Source organism: Ursus americanus, chromosome X (genome assembly GCF_024610735.1).
Source record: "Ursus americanus isolate L20-20 chromosome X, mUrsAme1.1.p, whole genome shotgun sequence".
Classification (NCBI taxonomy): Eukaryota; Metazoa; Chordata; class Mammalia; order Carnivora; family Ursidae; genus Ursus; species Ursus americanus.
The window spans coordinates 61,168,055-61,187,804 of NC_142164.1; the positions used below are offsets into that span (position 1 = coordinate 61,168,055).

At 38.0% G+C, this 19,750-nt stretch overlaps 1 protein-coding gene across 3 annotated transcripts in view; it reads right to left on the reverse strand.

Annotated features, from left to right (window-relative positions):
* ATP7A (ATPase copper transporting alpha) overlaps positions 1–19,750 on the reverse strand; it is a 151,834-nt gene that overhangs the window by 72,959 nt on the left and 59,125 nt on the right. Inside the window, exon 2 of one of the 3 annotated variants that reach the window (XM_087859795.1) lies at positions 2,610–2,683. The exons of the other annotated variants lie outside the window; for them this stretch is intronic. The gene's annotated coding sequence lies outside the window, so the exon portion shown is untranslated. The remainder of the gene's footprint in view (positions 1–2,609; positions 2,684–19,750) is intronic. 3 annotated transcript variants of the gene reach the window in all.

The window sequence follows — 19,750 nt, forward strand, 5'->3', positions numbered from 1 at the left end:
TGGAGTCCTCATGTCAAGGGGCTTTAAAATGGAGCCAGGAGGCCATTAAGGAGGTGGGCCTTATACATGCTCTCACCTGGTAGAACCATGAACTTCTGAACTGGGCCAAACCACAAATGTTCCAAGACTCTGCACAAACATCTGCAACTTACTATATTAACAGACTTTTGCTTAGTGACAGCCTTAGCAATCATGTTGAGCCAAAATTAGTTTTCTGCCACCAATACCAATCAAAATTCTTTGTAAACAATGTATACAAGCATTTCTCTTTGTCTTTAAAAACCAGTGACTTTTGTTCCTTAAGGGAACACAGTTTGGGCTGCTACATAAATCTGTGCTTCCTGAATTGTAATTCTGAGACCCCAAATAAATGCTTTTGTTCTATTTTAGTTCTTCTTCTTTTCTCAGTGGACATACGCTTCCACTGATTGATAGATATAGACAGACAGATGGATGTCTATATAGATACACATATATACATGTAAACCATTTTACACTCATAGTCTATTTCTGGAAGGATACAGACATCAGCAAACTGATAACTGGTTTCTTTTGGGAGGGGGATTTTACTCTGTTACTTTTTCAATAATAAAAAAACAGTTATGTATATCAACTATACTTAAATCTAAAAAAAAAATAGTTAAGGGGAACAAGGAATATATTGGTTCACAGGATGAATTTGGTAACTGCTAGCATCTAGGTGGCCATTTTTTACTTTTTAAAGATTTTATTTATTTATTTATTTATTTATTTATTTATTTATTTATTTTTATTTGAGAGAGAGAGAAAGAGCAGGGCAGAGGGAGAAGCAGACTCCCTGCTGAACAAGGAGCCCGATATGGGACTCGATCCTAGGACCCCGGGATCATAATCTGAGCTGAAGGCAGATGCTTAACCGACTGAGCCACCCAGGTGCCCCAATACATTTTTTTAATAATAATTTTTTATTATATTATGTTAGTCACCATACAGTACATCCCTAGTTTTTGATGCAAAGTTCCATGATTCATTACTTGCGTATAACACCCAGTTAGGTGGCCATTTTTTAAAGTGTAGTCTAAATTAGGCATATGGACTGCAGCCTTTATCTGAGTAAAGGGAAAAAGCACTCAAAATGCTAGCAGTATAAATTTCAGGGACAAAAGCAATTTGGTAATAAGGCATTAATCTTTGGAGTCATTCAGTACTTGTATCTAATTAAATTTGTTTTTACATTTCCCCTTTCAAAAAGGCCAAATAATTCCAGAGAAAGACCTTCATATTATCTGCCCATTTTATTTTTCCCCTGAACAGACCACTAAGTGATTAAATTAAACTTTGGGTTAATCTCTTTAAAGTCTACAGCCTTCACATGGACAAGACAAACAAGAGTATTATACTCATTTACAAACTTTACAAGGTAAGACACAATTCCCCAAATGTATTTAAAGGCTGATGCTGCAAAGAGAAATAATCACATTAATTCTACTTATTACAAAATTAGAGACATCTTGACTATTCAACTCTCCTTGAATTCTGTTAATTAAAGCTCTAATCTGTTCCACTGTAGCATTTTTTCAATAAAACAACCCCACTCAATTTAACGTCACAATTACATTACCTTATTGAAGAGGTTTATTCCAAATACAAGAGCTTCTTGACTTAGTTGAAAAAAATGTCCTCTCCAAATCTGTTTTCTTTTTTTAGATTTTATTTATTTATTTTAGAGATTTATTTAGAGATTTTATTTATTTATTTTAGAGAAAGTGTAAGTGCCCACAAGCCAGGGAAGGAGCAGAGGGAAGGAGAGGAAGAAGGAGAAAGAATCTCAAGCCGACTCCGCCTGAGGCAGGGCTCTATCTTATGACACTGAGATCATGACCTGAGCCAAAACCAAGAGTTGGACACTTAACCAACTGAACCATCCAGGTGCCCCTCCAAATCTGTTCTCTAAATTGACTGCACATTAGTCTTAACTACAATCTCAGTTGTAACTATGATCCAGAAATTTGAAAGCTTAACAGTCTTTAAAAAGTGACCAATATTTATGTATTATTAACTGCAATCTGACTGTAAATTATGTTTTCACAGGACAATTTTCTATGTGACGCCTAGAAAGAAGTGAATCCACCTTTTGCAGCCTCTGAAATGCAAACATTTTAAGGGTTTTCTTTGAGAAAAATAATAAGAAGGGCATAGGTAGTGATGAACACTGGGTGTTATACACAACTAATGAATCACTGAACACTACATCAAAAACGATCTACTGTATGGTGGCTAACTTAACATAATAAAAAAAAATTTTAAAGAAATGAAAAATAATACAAAACTGAGCCTGGGTGGCTCAGTCGGTTAACTGTGTGCCTTCAGCTCAGGTCATGATCCCAGAGTCCTGGGAACGAGCCCTGCGCAGGGCTCCCTGCTCAGCAGGGAGTCTGCTTCTCCCTCTTCCCCTCACCCTGCTCTCATGCTCTCTCTCACTCTCCCTCTCAAATAAAATCTTAAGAAAAAGAAAAATAATATAAAACTATAACAAAATTTTGTACAAAAGTAAATATTCTGAATGAGTTAACACAACAACAAGTTACAAATTTTAGGAAGCCACCAAATACCATAAAATCATGATACACCTTTATTTTCTTTTCCTATATTTTCACTGTATACTCTCCTGCTTCATTTGACAATAACTTTGTAAAGGCATTTTCTATATAGAGAAAAGAAAGATAATTTAGTTATTCCTGTACGTCAAAATATTTTTTATAGCTTAGGAAAGGAACCATTTCAGAGAAGTTTACTTGTGTAGTGATTAGTATTAAATACTCTTTGGGTTTTTTTTTTAAATAAAGATTTTTATTTATCTATTTGACAGAGAGAGCGAGCACAAGCAGGGGGAGTGGCAGGCAGAGGGAGAAGAAGAAGCAGGCTCTCTGCCGAGCAGGGAGACCAATGCAGGGCTCTATCCCAGGACCCTGGGATCATGACCGGAGTGGAAGGCAGACACTTAACCGACTGAGCCACCCAGGCGCCCCAACTCTTTGAATTGATAACAATCATTTACCATTTTTACACTGGGCCTTACACCTTTATGTCATAACACTGAGTGAGTTGGCAACATGGGTGGTAGGGGTATTACTGGAAGACATTCCTACATCAGAATTCCTAGCAAAAATTTCACTATACACAGAAATGACTAAGAACCACATTTGGCCAAATATCCTACTAACCCCAAACCAAACATCCCCAATTCAACCTTCCCTTAGTCAGATCCGCAAAATGCCCATGGCAAATCCCATACCACTCAAAACAAAGGGAAAGTCTACCAGAGGGCTAAGTAGAAATAGGCAATGGACTTAAATGCTTGTGGCTGAAATATTTTACTTTTGCAAAAACACATAACCATGTGAACAAACTCCTAAGACTCCTTCCAGTGTCTCAGAGGGGTCAATGCAAGTGAGAGGCTATGAAACATAAGCTTCACAATAAATCTGTCTCTGGGCCTAGAAGACTAAACACCTAGTAAAATATTTTTTAAAGGAAAGAAAAAAGAAGAAAGGTTACTAATATACACTATATCATATGGGCTTCTGACTGAAGGAGGAGAGGCAGAGCTGGGAAAGGCAGAAAAGTTAACTGTCCTTTTATTTTTAGCAATCAAATTATGAATGTGTCCTGGAAAGTATAGCCTGATGTATCTGTCACTGGGATCCACATAAATCACTGTTGATAACACAAAGTGCTTTTGCATTATATCATTGCTACTTTTCCTTTACAAGTTAATCCAATTCAATTGCATTTTCCTGACCTTAAACAGACCTTATTAAGCACAGGGAATTCTAGGAAGACGCAGAGGAAATAGCAGCATTATATAAGAAATGGGGTGCAACAGACTTTTTGGAAAATCTACACAGGAATGTACCTGCAAATGACAAAGCAGAATCCTTTCCTTTAGTTATATAGGAATATGTTGGGAAAAACAAGTATTAATCTAAAATAGTTTTGCCATACAAAGAACTGGGGGTTCTGGAAAATGCCCTAGTTGTCAGGGGACAGTAAGTACCTGAGTCATTTGGAGAAAAATTATGTGAACTAGTTTTTGGATGATTAAAATAGCTTTACTGTAGTTAGCATGCACAATTAGTAAGATTCAGCTTCTATTCTGGGCCCCCAGCATCAGCCACCTTAGATCAAGTGGAGGAGGCTTAACTGCTTTCACTTGAAGATAAATCAAATGCATACGTCATACTTATTACTCAATGAAATTAAACAACTCATTTTTAAAGATGTGGGACTTGATGACTAATAGAACAAAATAAAAATTATTAAAAAAATAAATAAATAAAGATGTGGGACTGAAGGGTACAGAGCTACTTTTGCCATCCTTTTTTTCTAATCAACAAACTGGAAAATATCCATCTAATTGTTGGATAGTTATGATTAGTGAAAAAATTACAAAATGTAATTGGGTAAAATCAATGTGAATGGATAAAAATTAACGTTTAGAGTAATTAAAAGGCAGAGACTCATAAGTCTCTACCTGATCTGGAGATATACCGGATATTCTAGTCCAAATTTAATGACTCATATACTTAAAAATATAATGAGCTTCTGATTATTAGAAAGAATCCAATGATCCCTGAGTTTAAATGTTGTGCTAAATCTGATGTCCAGTTGGACAAAAATCCCTTTCAAATTTTAACATTTACTCTGGATAGTGTGTCTAAAAATGTACCTTTTGCATGTGGATCCGAACTACTCATAGGAAAACTATTTTAAGATTTGATGCAGCTGATCAAATTCCAAGGTTGCAGTAACTTCCACCATCATTGTAACAAATATTGTATAAAAGCAAGATTACAGAAAACCTCCAATAAATAGAACCACCACCAATACAAAGTTGTTTTAATGATGCCGAAAACTTAAATAATACATTAAAATAATTAGTACATTATACGAATGAGGAAACAACTCAGTTAAAATGACACATCTGGGGATTGACTCATTAAGCCCTGGTAGTGAAAATAAACATGCTCAAGAGTCAGCAATTCATAGTATAACATTTAAGAAAAAGCATCCATATATTATTGTCATTATAGTAGGAATTCCTAAACTTTTGGCAAGAAGGCCATATTGTTAATGCCTTTGGACCCTTAGATACAAACTAGAAAGAAATAGGGGAGAACAGGAAGGGAACCAAACTTAATGAAGTATGAGAAAGAGTGCTGAAATTAGCTACACTCCAAACAGTGCTGAGAATCCTGAAGAGTAACAAGGAAAAAGGCAGGGGTGGGCAGCAAAAAGGCTTGGAAATGGTATTGAGATACATTAGGAAATTCCATGCACTAGGCAGGGACCGTACCTTAAAGTACAATAGGCACAAAGGCCTAGATCAACTCTTAGAAGCATCAGCAAAATACATTATCAAATTCAAATGAACACTACACCAAAAGCTAATGATGTCCTGTATGGTGACAAACATAACATAATAATAATTTAAAAACCCCCACAAATTCAAATGATGAGACTGTCATGAAAATAAACAGCAAGGATTCTCCTGGGTGATAGGTACTGGGAGATTCCTTGTACTAGGCAGTAGGCTCTCCCCTTTTGTGTATGTTTGAAATTTCTCATTACAAGTTAAGTACTCACAAAAAAAAGTCAAGTACTCAGGGCGCCTGGGTGGCTCAGCTTGTTGAGCATCTGACTCTTGATTTCGGCTCAGGTCATGATTTCAGGGTAGTGAGATCAAGCCCCACATCTGGCCCCCCATTCAGTGAGAAGTCTGCCTCTCTCTCTCTCTCTTCCTCTCCCTCTGCTCCTTCCCCAACTTGGTGTGCTTGCTCTCTCTAAAATAAATAAATAAATCTTTAAATAAACAAACAAATAAATAAAAGTTAGTACTCAGTCGATGGGCACCTGGGTTGTTTCCATTATTTGGCTATTATAGATAATGTTGCTATGAACACTGGGGTGCATGTATCCCTCTAAATTAGTATTTTTGTATTCTTTGAGTAAACACCTAATAGTGCAATCAACTAACGGATGGATAAAGAAGATGTGGTATATACATATGTATATGAGTATACATATACCCACACACAATGGAATATTACTGAGTCATCAAAAAGAACAAAATCTTCCCATTTGCAATGACATAGATGGAGCCAGAAAGTATTATGCTAAGCAAAATAAGTCAGAGAAAGACAAATACCATATGATTTCACTCATATGTGCAATTTAAGAAACAAAATAAATGAGCAAAGGGACAAAAAAAAAGAAAAGATAAAGGCAAACCAAGAAACAAACTCATAACTATAGAGAACAAACAAATGGTTACCAGATGGGAGGTGGGTGGGGGATGGGTTAAATACTTGATGGAGATTAAGGAATGCACTTGTGATGAGCACTGGGTGTGCTACTCTGTGACCGAGTAGGCTTTATCGTATGAATGCATGGCTGGTACAACATTTGAAAATGAATCAATATAATTCACCATATTAACAGCCTAAAGAAGAAAAATAACATGATCATCTCTAAATGCAAAAAAAGCACTTGAAAAACGTCAACATCCATTCGTAATTAAAAACAAAAACTCTCAGAAAACTAGGAATGGGAAGAAACTTCCTGAACCTGATATAGGCCATTTGCAAAAACCCTACAACTAACACGATACTTAATGATGAATGACTAAATGTTTCCCACCCCCATGATCAGGAAAAAGACAAAGATGTCCATTCTTACCACTTCTATTCAAAATTGTAATGGAGGGTCTAGCCAGTTCAATAAAGCAAGAAAAAGAAAAAGAAGTCATACATACTAGAAAGAAATAAAACTATCTTTATGACCTGATGACATAATTGTTTATGTAAAAAGTTCCAAGGAATCTACAAAAAAGCTAATAGACTTAATAACATAATTTAGCAAAGTTCAGGATACAAAGTCAACATACAAAAATGAACTGGATTTCTTCAAGCTTGTAATGAACAAATGAAACTAAAATTTAAGAAACAGTACCATTTAAATATCATTTGAAAACATGAATAACTTAAATATAAGTCTAAAAATATATATTAAGGAGGGCATGTATTGCATGGTGCACTGGGTGTTATATGTAAGTAATGAATCATGGAACTTTACATCAAAAACTAGGGATGTACTGCATGTTGACTAACATAATAAAAAAAATATCATAAAAAAAAGAATCTATTAAAAAAATAAATAGGGGCGCCTGGGTGGCTCAGTCGTTGAGCGTCTGCCTTCAGCTCAGGGCGTGATCCTGGAGTTCTGGGATCAAGCCCCACATCAGGCTTCTCCATTGGAAGCCTGCTTCTTCCTCTCCCACTCTCCCTGCTTGTGTTCCCTCTCTCGCTGGCTGTCTCTCTCTCTGTCAAATAAATAAATAAAATCTTTAAATAAATAAATAAAATAAAATAAAATAAAGATCTGCATGCTGAAAACTATAGATCCCTGATAAAAGAAACCAAGGAATAACTAAATAAATGAAAATATGTATTGTATGCAGATTAGAAAACTCAATATTGTTAAGATGTTAATCCTGGGGCACCTGGGTGGCTCAGCTGGTTAAGCGTCTGCCTTCAGCTCAGGTCACGATCCCAGGGTCCTGAGATCAAGCCTTGCATCAGGCTCCCCGCTCAGCGAGAAGTCTGTTTCTCCCTCTCCCTCTGCCCCTCTCTCCTGTTTGTGTGCCTCTCTCTCTCTTTCTCTCTCAAATAAATAAAATATTTTAAAAAAAATTTTCAAAAAGATCTTAATCCTATCCAAAGAGATCTACAGAATCAACACAATCCAAATCAAAATCCCAGCAGATATTTTGATAGAAATGTATAAGCTGATTCTAAAACTTATACGGAAATGGAAAGGAACTAGAATAGTCAAAACAATCCTCAAAAAAAAAAAAAACAAAGTTGAGGAAACACTATTTTAAGATTTATTATAATGATATAATAACTAAAACTGTGTGGTATTTATTGGCAAATGGACAGAAACACAGATCAATAGAACACAACAGAGCATACAAAAATATACCCATAAATATGTGGTCAACTGATACTCAACAAAGGTGCAAAGGCTATTCAATGAATAAAGAACAGACTTTTCAACAAATGGTGCTTCTTGGAAAAACTAGACATTCATATAAAAAATTTAACCTCAACCCACATCTCAAATGTGTACACATTAATTCAAAATGCAGGGCACCTGGGTGGCTCACTTGGTTAAGCATCTTACTCTTGATTTCAGCTCAGGTCATAATCTCAGGGTCGGGAGATCAAGCCCCATGTCAGGCTCCAGAATTTGCGTGGAGCTTGCTTAAGATTCTCTCTCCCTCCCACTCTGAACCCCCTTCCCCGCTTGTGGTCTCATTCCCCTCTCTCTCGCTCTCTCAAACAAAAATGAATCATAGACCTAAATGTAAAACATAAAATGATAAAATTTTAGATGACATAGAAGAAAAAATCTTTGTGATTTTGGGTAAAACTAAGATTTCTTAGACTTGACACCAGAAACATGACCCATAAAGAAAAAAGTAGATAAACTGGAATTCATCAAAAGTAAAAACATCTGCTCTGGGAAAGACACTTTGAAGAGAATGAAAAGACAGGAGGAGCTAAGATGGTGGTGTAGTAGGAGGATCCTAGGCTCCTCTCATTCCTCAAACATAACTAGATATCCATCAAATCATTCCGAATATCCAAGAAATCAATCTGAGGACCGAAAGAACAAATTCCACAAGTAGAGAGAGAGAAGAGACCACATGGAGGAAGGTAGGAAGTGTGGAGATGTGGTTTGGGGGAGAAATAGATTGCGGGTGCTGCAGAGGTGAGGGAGTCCTCATCTTGGAGAAAGGCAAAAGAGAGAAGAACACACAGAGGAATGCACAAGGAGAATACTTCCCCAAAGCCACTGGCTGGGAAAATGAGAGGGGCTGATTTTCATGAGTTTCTGCAACCAGCATGTCTTACAAGACCAGAGTTTTAAAGGTCACTGGCTTGGCTGGGATAGTGCTCTGAGGGTGCTGCCCTACTCCTGGAGAGAAGGCAAGCAAACAACCTAGAGGCAGACACCAGGATCTAAGGAACACCTGGGGCACACATGGGGAAGATTATTCACTCTTCTTGGAGCACATCTGTGAGAGGGAGCCTTCACAGAGACACCTCTACAGAGACAAAAGAGCTGATGGGTGCCTTTTCCCTCCCCTGCCCCTCAGCATAAACACAGAGCCACCCGACCAAGGCTGCTTGGCCCAACAGTGGCTGCCTAGCCTGCTTGATCCAAGTCCCATGCCCCTGTGCTCTGGCAGAAATGTCCCTCTCAATCAAACCTCCTTCATTCCCAGCATGGTGAGACCCTCCCCCAGAAGAACACTGCAGGCCCCTGCCCACACCATGTCCCTAAAGCCTGAAATTTTGTAAGTCAGCAAGCACAGCTGGCATAGAGCCCAGAGGCCATTGCACTGCTCCTGGAGACAAGGCAGGCAAACACACCAGAAGGAGACAGAGTGAAAACAGTGACTGAAAAATGCCTGGGCAACACAAGAGGGAGATTATTTGCTCTTCTGGGAGTGATCCCCTAGAATAATAAGCACAGAGACCCCTCTCCAGGGGAAAAAGAACCTGTCTGGCACCATTTCCTCCCCAACAGCATAAACACACAGCCACCTAGAGCAAACAATACAGCGCTGACACTGGTTGTCTAACCTGCTTATACCAGGTGTCATACTGCTGTGCTCTGCCAGTACTGTGCTTCCCGGTCAAGTTTGCCTCTGTCCCAGCACAGGAAGCCCCTTCCCCAGAAGACCAGTGGAAGCCCCTGTCCACCGCAGGTCTCCTGACCAGAGAGTTCTGCAAGGCTTCTGTGCTAGCGTAAGTAGTATCAGGTCTCATTTCACAAGCAGACCACAGCACATTTAGTTAAAACTCTCCACACTCTGGCCAAGAACCAAACACTGCCCACTGCAGGCAAGGAGAGCCTCTGCAGACGAATGGCCTGAAGGACAGAGCAGCCAAAACACAGCAGCAGGGTGCACACAGCACACCCTAGAGATATTCCTTAAAGCGCCAGGCCCTGACAGTAAATGACCTCTTCTTCATAAAGCCATTATCTCCAGAGCACGAAACATTAAAGGTTCTTATGTTTTAACACACAGAAGAAGACAGAGACTTAGACAAAACGCCAAGATAGAGGAATTCATCCTAAATGAAACAAGATAAGGTCATGGCCAGAAATCTAAGCAAAACAGATGTAAGTAATATGCCTGGTGGAGAATTTAAAGCAACAATCATAACGATATTCACGGGCTTGAGAAAAAAAATAGAACAATTCAGAAAGGCCCTTACTGCCAGATAAAAGAGTTAAAAAATAATCACTCAGAAAGGAAAAATGCCTGGGTTGCAGAGTCAGTTGACCGTCTGACTCTTGGTTTCAGCTCAGGTCATGATCTCAAGACCCACATCAGGCTCTGCACTCAGTGTGCAGTCTGCTTGAGATTCTCTCTCCCTCTCCCTCCCGTCCTCTCTTTCTTTCTAAAATAAATAAGTTTTTTTAAAAAGAAATGAAAAATGCAGTAACTGATATCTGAAACAGACTACATAAAATGAACAGGAGGAGTAAAGAAGCAGAGGAATGAGTAAGTGATGCAGAAGATAAAACAATGGAATATAATGAGGTTCAACAAAAGAGAGAAAGGAGAATTATGGAACATGAGAACACACTTAGGGAACTCAGTAACTCCATCAAACATAATAACATTCACATAATAGGACTACCAGAAAAAAGAAGAGAAAGAAAAGGGGGCAGAAAATTTATTTGAAGAATAACATCTGAAAACTTCCTTAATCTGGCGAAGGAAACAGATATCCAGATCCAGGAGACAGAGAGAACTCTCATCAAAATCAAGAAAAGCAGGCCAACACCAAGACATATTGTACTTAAATTTGCAAACTATAGTGAATAAAGAAAACATTCTAAAAGCAGCAAGACAAAAGAAGTAGCTACTTACAAGGGAAGACCCAAAAGGCTAGCTGTAGACCTATCAACAGAAACTTGGCAAGCCAGAAGAGAGATATATTCAATGTGCTGAATGGGAAGAATCTGTACCCAAAAACACTATCTCCAGCAAGTCTGTCATTCAAACAGAAGGAGAGATAAAGAGTTTCCTAGACAAAAACTGAAGGAGTTCGTGACCACTAAACCAGCCCTCCAAAAAATATTAAAGGGAACTCTTTGAGTGACAAGGAAAGACCACAAGTGACAAAGACAAGAAAGGAACAGAGAAAAACCCCAAAAGCCATAATAAAACAAGTAATAAAATGGCAATAAATACGTATCTATCAATAATTACTCTAAATGTAAATGGACTAAACACATTAATCAAAATACATAAGGTGTCAAAATGGACAAAAAACAAGAACTATCTATATGCTGCCTACAAGAGACTCATTTTAGACCTAAAGACACCTGAAGATTCAAAGTGGGGGGATGGAGAACCATTTATCATGCTAACAGACATCAAAAGAAAGCCAGAGTAGCAATACTTAAATTAGACAAACTAGATTTTATTTTATTTTTTTTAAGATTTTATTTATTTATTTATTTGACAGAGAGAGAGCACAAGCAGGCAAAGTGGCAGACAGAGGGCGAGGGAGAAGCAGCTCCCTGCTGAGCAATGAGCCCAACACGGGGCTCCATCCCAGGACCCCAGGACCATGACCCAAGCCAAAGGCAGATGCCTAAATGACTGAGTCACCCAGGCTCCCCCAGACAAACTAGATTTTAAACCAAAGAGTGTAAAAACAGATGAAAAGGGGCACTATATCATAACAACAGGGACCATCCAGCAAGGAAATATAACAATTGTAAATATTTATGAGCCCAACATGGGAGCACCCTAATACATAAATCAATTAATAACAAACATAAAGGAACTCAGATAATAATACAATAATAGTAGGGGACTTTAACACCCCCACTTACATCAATGGACAGATCATCAGAGCAGAAAATCAACAAGGAAACAATGGTTTTGAATGACACACTGGACCAGATGGATATAACACACATATTCAGATCATTCCATCCTAAAGCAGCAGAATACACATTCTTTTCAAGTGCATATGGAATATTCTCCAAAACAGACCACATACTAGTTCACAAAACAGGCCTCAATAGGTACAAAAAGTGTGAGATCATACCAAGCATATTTTCAGACCACAACACTATGAAACTTGAAGTCAATCACAAGAAAAAATTTGGAAAGACAACAAATACATGGAGGTTATGGAATATTCTACTAAACAATGAAATCAAGGAACAAATAAAAATACAGGGAAATAAATGATAATGAAAACATGATAGTCCAAAACCTTTGGGATGCAGCAAAAGCAGTCATAAGGGGAAATTATATAGCAATACAGGCCCTCAAGAAGCAAGAAAAGCCTCAAATACACAACCTAACTTTACACCTAAAGGAGCTAGAAAAGGAACAGCAAATAAAGCCTAAAAGAAGAAGGGAAATAATAAAGATTAGAGCAGAAATAAATGAATTAATAAATTAATTAATGAAATTAAGACACCTTAGCAGAATTATTAAAAAAGAAAAGAGAAATGACCCAAAAGAATAAAATCAGAAATGAGAGACAAGAGATCACAACTAACACTACAGAAATACTAACTATAAGAGAATATTATGAAAAATGATATGCCAAAAAATTGGACAATCTGAAAGAAATGGATAAATTCCTAGAAACACAAAAACTACCAAAACTGAAACAGGAAGAAACAAAATTTGAACCAAACAATTACCAGCAAAGAAATTGAATTGTTTAGGGAAAACCTGACAAAGACGCCACTAAAAAAAGAGAACTACACGTAGCCCAATATCTCTGATGAACATGGATGCAAAAATTCCCAACAAACTACTACTAAATCTAATCCAACAGTACATTAAAAGACTCGTTGAACACAATCAAGTGGAATTTATTCCTGGTCTGCAGGAGTGGTTCAATATTCACAAATCAATCAACATGATATACCACCTTAATAAAAGAAAGGGTAAGAACCATATGATCCTCTCAATAGATGCAGAAAAAGCATTTAACAAAGTACAACATCCATTCATGATAAAAAAAAAAACTCTCAGCAAAGTAGCATTATAGGGAACATACCTCAACATAATAAAGTTCATTTATGAAAAGCCCACAGCTAATACAATTCTCAATGGGGGAAAAACTGAGAGCTTTTCCTCTATTGTCAGGAACAAGACAGGGATGTCCGCTCTCACCACTGTTATTTAACATAGTACTGGAAGTTCTAGCCACTACTGCAATCGGAGAATAAAAAGGAATAAAAGGTATCCAAATTGGCAAGGAAGAAGTAAAACCTTCATTATTTGCAGATGACATGAAGCGCTATATAGAAAACCTGAAAGACTACACCAAAAAAAAAAAAGCCAGAATTGATACACAAATTCAACAAAGTCACAGGATACAAAATCAACATACAGAAATCTGTTTCATTTCTATACACCAATAATGAAGCAGCAGAAAGAGAAATCAATGAATCAATCCCATCTGCAACTGTACCAAAAACCGTAAGATACCTAGGAAATAAAGCCTAACCAATGAGGTAAAAGATCTGTACTCTGAAAACTATAGAACACTTATGAAAAAAACGAAGAGCACACAAAGAAATGGAAAAACATTTCATGCCCATGGATTGGAAGAACAAGTACTGTCAAAATGTGTATACTACTCAAAGCGATCTACACATTTAATGCAATCCCTATCAAAATACCACCAGCACTTTTCACAAAGCTAGAACAAACAATCCTAAAACGTGTATGGAACCACAAAAGACCCCAAATAGCCAAAGCAATTTTGAAAAAGAAAAGCTAAGCCAGACTTCAAGTTATATTACATCATTCTGAACACCTGTGAATTCAACAGGTGATCTAAGAAAAGAATAGCTGCAACTCTACAAATAGAAAACCACTTTCTGCAAGGTAGGAGGCCAGAAAACTTCTGCAAGGACAGAAAAACTCACTTCAAAAGAGAGAACAAGAGGTAGTACTGCCAGAGACCTAATCAGTATGGATGTAAGTAAGATGTCAGAACTAGAGTTCAGAATAATGATTACAAACATACTACCAGGGCTTGACAAAAGCAAAGAAGACACTAGAGAATCCCTTTCTGGAGAAAGGAAAGAACTACAATCTAGTCAATTCTAAATCAAAAAGGCTATTAATGAGATGAAACAAAAACAGAGGCTCTAACTGCTAGGATAAATAAGGCAGAAAGGAGAATTAGTGATATAGAAGACAAAATAATGGAAAATAAGCTGAGAAAAAGAGAGATAAATGGTTATTGGATTACGAGGGAAGAATCTGAGAGATAAGTGATACCATAAAGCAAAACAATGTTAGAATAATTGGCATCTGAGAGGAAAAGGAAAGAGAGAGAGGGGCAGAAAGTATATTGGAGCAAATTATAGTGGAGAACTTCCCTAATCTGGGGAAGGAAATAGGTATCCAAGTACAGGAGGCACAGAGAACCCCCTACTCAAAATCAATAAAAGTAGGTCAACACCCCAAGACATAACAGTGAAACTTGCAAATCTCAGAGACAAAGAGAAAATCCTGAAAGCAGCTCAGGACAAGAGGTCCACAACCTATAAGGGTAGAAACATTAGACTGGCAGAAGCCCTTTGCACAGAGACCTAGCAGGACAGGAAGGACTGGCATGATATATTCAGGGTGCTAAATGAGAAAAATATGCAGCCAAGAATACTTTATCCAGTTAGGATGTCATTCAAAATAGAAGGAGAGATAAAAAGCCTCCAGGACAAACATAAACTAAACGAATTTGTGATCACTTAACCAGCCCTGCAAGAAATATTACAAGGGATCCTTTAAGCAAAGACAGAGCCCCGAAGTAACATAGACCAGAAAGGATCAGAGACAATATACAGAAACAGTGACTTCACAGGTAATACAATGGCACCAAATTCATATTTTCAATAGTTACTCTGAATGTAAAGGGAGGAAATACCCCAATCAAAAGACACAGGGTATCAGATTGGAGAAAAAAGCAAAACCCATCAATATGCTGTCTGCAAGAGATTCACTTTAGACCCAAAGACACCACCACATTGAAAGTGAGGGGGTGGAAAACCATTTATCATGCTAATGGACATCAAAAGAAAGCTAGGGTAGCAATCCTTATATCAGGCAAATTATATTTTAAACGAAAGACTGTAGTAAGAGTTGAAGAAAGACACTATATCATAATTACAGGGTCTATCCAACAAGAAGATTTAACAAGTGTAAATATTTATGTCCCTAACTTGGGAGCAGGCATTTATATAAAACAACAAAATTAAAGAAAGACATTAATAATAATAGAATAATAGTAGGGTACTTTAACACCCCACTCACTGCAATCAACAGATCATCTAAGCAGAAGATGAACAAGGAAACAAGGGCTCTGAATGACACACTGGACCAGATGGACTTCACAGATAAATTCGGAGCATTTCATCCTAAAGCAACAGATTACACATTCTTCTCGAGTGCACATGGAACATTCTCCAGAATAGATAACATACTGGGTCACAGTCAGTAGCAAAAGATTGGGTCTCAACCAGTAGCAAAAGATTGGGATCATTCCCTGCATATTTTCAGACCACAATGCTTTGAAACTGGAACTCAATCACAAGAGGAAATTTGGAAAGAACTCAAATACATGGAGGCTAAAGACCATCATATTAAAGAATGAATGGGTCAACCAGAAAATTAAGAATTTTAAAAATTCATGGAAACAAATGAAAATGAAAACACAACTATTCAAAACCTTTAGGATGCAGCAAAGGTGGTCCTACGAGGGAAGTATATAGCACTACAAGCCTTTCTTAAGAAACAAGAAAGGTCTCAAATACAAGCCTAACCTTACACCTAAAGCAGCTGAAGAACAGCAAATAAAGTCTAAACCCAGCAGGAGAAGAGAATTAATAAAGATTACAGCAGAAATCAATGAAATAGAAACCAAAAGAACAGAACAGATCAACAAAACTAGGAGCTGATTCTTTGAAAGAATTAGTAAGATTAATAACCCCCTGGCCAGACTTATCAAAAAGAAAAGAGAAAGGACCCAAATAAATAAAACCATGAATGAAAGAGGAGAGATCACAACCAACACTGAATAAATAAGATTATAAGAACATATTATGAGCAACTCTATGCCAACAAATTAGTCCATCTGGAAGAAGTGGATGCATTCCTAGAGATGTATAAACTATCAAAACTGAGACAGGAAGAAATAGAAAACCTGAACAGACCCATAACCAGCAAGGAAACTGAAGTGGTAATCAAAAAAACTCCCAACACACAAGAGTCCAGGGCTGGATGGCTTCCCAGGGGAATTCTACCAAACATTTAAAGAAGAATTAATACCTATTCTTCTGAAGATGTTTCAAAAATTCGAAATGGAAGGAAATCTCCAATCTCCTTCTGGAATGCCAGCATTACCTTGATCCCACAACGAGACAAAGACCCCACCAAAAAGGAGAATTACAAAGCAACAGCCATGATGAACATGGATGCAAAAACTCTCACCAAGATACCAGCCAATAGGATCCAACAGTACCTTAAAGGATTATTCAGGGCATCTGAGTGGCTCAGTCAGTTAAGCATCTGCCTTCAGCTCAGGTCATGTTCCTGGGGTCCTAGAATTAAGTCCTGCATCGGGCTCCCTGCTCTCTTGCTTGCTTCTCCCTCTGCCCCCTGCTCTTGCTCTCTCTCTCTGTCAAGTAAATAAGTTAAATCTTTTTTTAAAAAAAGGATTATTCACCACGACCAAGTGGGATTTATTCCTGGGCTACAAGGGTGGTTCAACATCTGCAAATCAATGTGATACACTACATTAATAAACGAAAGGACAAGAACCATATGATCCTCTCAACAGATGCAGAAAAAGCATTTGATAAAGTACAGCATTCTTTCTTGATTAAAACTCTTGACAGTGTAGGGATAGAGAGAACATACCTCAATATCATAAAAACCATATACGAAAAACCCACAGTGAATATCATTCTCAATGGGAAAAACTGAGCTTTTCCCCTAAGGTCAGGAACATGGCAGGGATGTCCACTATCACCACTGTTGTTCAACATATTACCGGAAGTCCAAGCCTCAGCAATCAGACAACAAAAATAAATTAAAGGCATCCAAATCAACAAAGAAATCAAACTGTCGCTCTTCACACATGACATGATACCTTATGTTAAAAACCCAAACACTCCACCCCAAAATTGCAAGAACCCATACAGTATTTCAGCAAAACCAATGCACAGTGATCAGTTTCATTTCTATACATTAACAATGACACAGTAGAAAGAGAAATTAAGGAGTTGAACCCATTTACAATTACACCAAAACCCATAAGATACCTAGAAATAGACCTAATCCAAGAGGCAAAGGATCTGTACTCAGAAAACTATAGAATACTCAGGATAGAAAAATAGAGGAAGGGGCGCCTGGGTGGCACAGCGGTTAAGCGTCTGCCTTCGGCTCAGGGCGTGATCCCGGCGTTATGGGATCAAGCCCCACATCAGGCTCCTCCGCTGTGAGCCTGCTTCTTCCTCTCCCACTCCCCCTGCTTGTGTTCCCTCTCTCGCTGGCTGTCTCTATCTCTGTCAAATAAATAAATAAAAATCTTAAAAAAAAAGAAAGAAAAATAGAGGAAGACACAAAGAAATGAGGAAGACACAAAGAAATGGAAAAACATTCCATGCTCGTGGATTGGAAGAACAAATATTGTTAAAATGTCTATGCTACCTAGAGCAATCTACACATTCAATACAATACCTATCAAAATACTATTAACTTTTTTCACAGAGCTTCAACAAATAATTCTAAAATTTGTGTGGAACCAGAAAAGACCCCGAATAGCCAAAATAATGTTGAAAAAAAACAACCCAACGCTGGTGGCATCACAATTCCGACTTCAAGCTCTATTACAAAGCTATAATCATCAAGACAGTATGGTACTGGCACAAAAACAGACACATAGATCTATGGAACAGAATAGAGAATCCAGAAATGGACCCTCAACTCTATGGTCAACTAATCTTCAACAAAGCAGGAAGGACTACCCAAGGGAAAAAAGAAAGTCTTTTCAACAAATGGTGTTGGGAAAATGGGACAGACACATGCAGAAGAATGAAACTGGACCATTTTCTTACACCATACACAAAAATAGACTCAAAATGGATGAAAGACCTAAATGTGAGACAGGAATCCATCAAAATCCTAGAGGAAAACACAGGCAGCCACCTCTGTGACCTTGGCTGCAGCAACTTCTTGCTAGATACATCTCCAAAGACAAGGGGAAAAAGGCAAAAATGAACTACCGGGACTTCATCAAGATAAAAAGTTTTACACTGCAGGGGCGCCTGGGTGGCACAGTGGTTAAGAGTCTGCCTTCGGCTCAGGGCATGATCCTGGTGTTGTGGGATCGAGCCCCACATCAGGCTCCTCCACTATGAGCCTGCTTCTTCCTCTCCCACTCCCCCTGCTTGTGTTCCCTCTCTCGCTGGCTATCTCTATCTCTGTCGAGTAAATAAATAAAAAATCTTTAAAAAAAAAAAAAGTTTTACACTGCAAAGGAAACAGTCCACAAAACCAAAAGACAACTGACAGAATGGGAGAAGATATTTGCAAATGTCTTATCAGATAAAGGGCTAGTATCCAAAATCTATAAAGAACTTATCAAACCCAAAACCCAAGGAACAAATAATGCAATCAAGGAATGGGCAGAAAGCTATTTCTCCACAGAAGACACACAAATGGCCAATAGACACATGAAAAAAATGTGCAACATCACTTGTCATCAGGGAAACACAAATCAAAACCACAATGAGATACCACCTCATACCAGAATGGCTAAAATTTAACAAATCAGGAAACGAAAGATGTTGGCAAGGATGTGGAGAAAGGGGGAACATTCTTACACTATTGGTGGGAATGCAAGCTGGTGTAGCCACTCTGGAAAACAGTATGGAGATTCCTCAAAAAGCTGAAAATAGAGCTACCCTAAACCCAGCAATTGCACTACTGGGTATTTACCCCCAAGGATACAAATGTAGTGACCCAAAAGGGCCTCTCACCCAAAATGATACATACACTTACCATATGATGGAACAAATTAAATTCTAGGAATCTTCCCAAGAGAAAACCTATGTCCAAACAAAGTCTCCTATGTGAACACTCAGAGCATTGTTTTACATAATCACAAAAACGTGGCAACAATCCAAATGTCTCTCAGTGAGTGAATGGGCAAACAAATTGTGGCACATCTACACAACAGAATACCCCTCATTAATAAAAAGGAAAGAACCAGTGATACAAAAAACAACATAAGTAGATCTCAAATGCATAATGCTAAGTGAAGGAAGCTAGACTCAAAGGCTGTATGATTCCATTTATATGGCAGTTTTAAAAAAGTAAAATTTAGGGATGCCTGGGTGGCTCAGTCAGTTAAGCATCTGCCTTTGGCTCCGGTCATGATCCCAGGGTCCTGGGATCAAGTCCCACATCAGGTTCCTTGCTCAGTGGGGAGCCTGCTTCTCCTCTGCCTCTGCCTGCCACTACCCCTGCTTCTGCTCGCACTCTCTCTCTCTCGGACAAATAAATAAATAAAATCTTTAAAAAATATATAAAAGGAAAATTTACAGGGACAAAAAATAAATCAGTGGTTATGAAAGG